The sequence below is a fragment of the Anopheles darlingi genome, chromosome 2 (genome assembly GCF_943734745.1).
Source record: "Anopheles darlingi chromosome 2, idAnoDarlMG_H_01, whole genome shotgun sequence".
NCBI classification, from domain to species: Eukaryota; Metazoa; Arthropoda; class Insecta; order Diptera; family Culicidae; genus Anopheles; species Anopheles darlingi.
This window is the reverse complement of record NC_064874.1, coordinates 66,848,283-66,851,663: the sequence shown is the minus strand read 5'-3', so window position 1 is coordinate 66,851,663 and position 3,381 is coordinate 66,848,283.

Below are 3,381 nucleotides of genomic sequence, written 5' to 3'. Positions count from 1 at the left end.
TGAACGCAACACTCGCTTCGCTGGCAGACACTCCGAGGTACAGGTGACGGAGTAGGGGGGCCTCCCTCCGTGGGGCATGATTTAATTAAGAAATAAAACTAGATCGACTAGATCGAGAGTGAGACGCCGACGACGTTGGTTTCACGGTTGTTCGCGAGCAACTTTTTTTTGTTGATGTTGTTGTGTCCAGATCCCTGGCCTAATGGGCCAGCACCGTTGTTAACACGCTCGGTGACACGAGTTGGCACATTCAAATTCCACGCTCGCCGTCAGAGAGCTGGCTCTGCATTTATTTATTGGAATGTTTTGCGATTGTATCTGTGTGTGCGTGCGTGTGTGTGCAATGAATCACTGGATTACGTTTGCTGCGTCTGATGTCAGCGGTGGATTAAGGTGTCTGGCCACGATCGCAACTTTACGTTAAGAACTGTCAAAATGCGGTTGAAATAAAGTTGCAATCGTGGCAAGAAATTCGCTGCAAAGAAATGTCAAAAAAAAAACGCATTCGTCATCCATAAAGGTGTTCTCGTCTTGGTGCTTTGCTGGTTTGTGTTTGAGAATTGCAATAAAATTGCTATGGTGGACCTGCTCCGTAAATAAAGTATCGCAACAAATGACAGTCCGCTGGAAGTTTCTTTCCTTTGAAAGTTTGCCATCATGGCCATGCACCTTTACACAGCTTCTGCGGGAAGGGCAAGCAATACATTCGGTGGCATAGATTGTTGCCCTCGCAACGCTCCGCAGCGGCCGCAGCTTCCGCCAGCCTTGTAATACCGGACCGGACCAAGACCACGCCGGCGTGATGAGATCTTTCGGAGTATCTTGTTCGAAATTAGTCCAATTACTGCGGGACGTCCGACGTGTAGCGGCCGACCGTTGGCTGGACGGTGGTTCGAAAATTCAATATCCGGTTTAATGACGTTCATAACGGAAAATTACAATTATTAATGTTTAATTTTGATTATTAAATAAAATGGATTTGGTTTTCGTACCAGTGCTGCCGGAGCTCCCTCCTGAGTGGCTGAAGACCGGTATCTAACCTATCTGTTCGGTATTCTGTGAGTGGCTGTGCTCGGTACAAGGTTTTTTTCCTTATCAAGCGAAGCTTTGCAAACCACGGAAGGAAGCGATAACCGAACACGGTCACAATGATCATATTAATAAAGTTAAACATTATCATCAAAGTAATTATGATAATGATTCGATTTCACACTTTGCAGCCACGAAAGCAAGCGGTTCCGCGAAACGCGACGCGGAAAATATGGTCCCATCGTTGCGAAACATCCAGATAAAACACATTCTCTACAGCAGCTAATATAAGATCGGTTTTGTATGACCTTTATAGGACCAACCATTTGCTCACCGTGCCGTACCGCGCTTCTGCTTGTTAACGCGCGTCCGCGCCAAGGTTGTGTTTGTGTTGTCCTCCAAAAAGCATGACAGCAAAGGCACTCACTCGAATGGTATAATGATGGTTTTGCACCGCAATAAGCGCATAACTTCCCTACCAAGGATCCCCAGGGAGCTGCTGCTGCTGCTGCTGACGATCGCGAACAATCACCAACAACAGATGCTGCAAAAACCCCGTGCGGAAAAAGGGTTCTGGTCACTGCACTAAGTGGCAATGTGGCAAAAACTAGCCCTTACCCCACTTGGGTAGCATCAATTACTGCTACACTCCATAAATAATTAAGTCTGTAAATGAACTGTAGGCCACGCGGCCGCGGGGCTTTCCGAGAGATCCGAGTGGTCCGTGGTCCAAGTGGTCCCGGTTTTCATTCCGACGAGGCGGAAGAGAGCGCCCCGCGTTGGGCAATCTTCACGGCAATTTCAATTGCACTGCATCCTTTTCCCATTTATCGCGTTTTCTTCTGACAAGTTCTGGCTATTTTTACTCCGGGACTACTGCTGCTCCTCGTGCTGCTGTTGCTGCTGCTACCGTTGATGCTTCTGTTCTCGGGAGTGTTTTTTCCCCTTTCTCTCTCTCTCTCTCTCTCTCTCTCTCTCTCTCTCTCTCTCTCTCTCTCTTGCGGTCCTCGTTTAGCGAAATCCAGCGATGATGATGATGGTGGGGGAGCGGAAGAGAAGGGGGTGCTTTTCACTTCCATTAACCGCGTACCGGGCGATCGATCAGCGATCGAATGTGACTATCCAATAAAGGGTGATTGGTTCAAATAGAGTTGTAAGCGGAGCAAAAACGGCGAAATCTCCGGCTCCGGCTTGATGTGTTTTCCTTCTCGACAGCGGCCAGTAGTGAGTTTTTTCTTCTGTTGCTCCCTCGTTGCACATCATGCTGCGCCACGGACTCGCGATCGCGCACCGATCGCGGTCGATGCTGTTGTTGCTGCTGCTGCGTCCGGTGGCCGTTTCCCGATTTAAGATTCATCTCGTGTTGCACGCCAATTGCAATGCACTTGGCGGAGGAATTCTTTCCACCTCGCCACCAGCCTTGCTGCCAAGTTTTCTTGCTGCAGTGATTTTGCTTTCGCGCAGGTTGCTGGTGTTGTGGTGGTGGTGGTGGTGGTGGTGGTGGTGGTGGGCCCAGCATCGTTTCATTATACCCTTCGATCTTCTGCTGCTCTTCGTCGCAAGCGATCGATTCGATCGTTACTGACCGCGTGCTTCAGGATCAGAACACGAAGAACGTGAAGAGTGTCGAGACGAAGGAGACGTGGATGGAAGGGCGGGACAAGGGTGACCGCAGTGGGCAAACAGCTTATGGTCATAAAGCAAAATTGACTTGTCGTCTGCTGTTGTCGTCGCGCGCGCGCGCCCTCGCGATCTTCTTCTAAGCGCGTATCCTTCTAACCGATCGATCGAGGCGTACGTTTCAATCTTGCTGTTGGAATTGTTGCAACGATTGGCATAGTGGACGATCACTTCCCTTCTACGCTTTCGGTAGTTTATTGATTTCTGATTCAAAGTGCATCTGGTTGAAAGCTTTTCGATCGTCGATCTTCCCGTTTATGGCGAGGTGTGTGAATGATTAAACGGAACATTTACACCGAGCGAGTTGGAGTCTCTCTCGCACTCTCATGGAAGCCGCTATCTGATAAGAGAGGACCTTGCGTTGGGAAAAAGAAACGGGTTGCAAAACAAGGGAAATGGAAACACGGGACCCGATCGACGGCGGCGACGGCGGCGTAACCAGCGTTTATCTCTTAAATGAAGTTTTGCATCATTTGATTACATTTATCAAAATGAATACTTATTATCCGCTCTCCACTCTCGGGCATCTCTTCGGCCCCTTCCGGAACACCCTGTTCAGGGCGTGTGATCCTCGATCGGCGTTGTAAACATCGTTTTCATCAATGTTTTTCTTAACCCCTCGCTTCGTTTTTTTTCCTTCCATTGCAGTCGGTGGCAGTCGGTGGAGAGGAG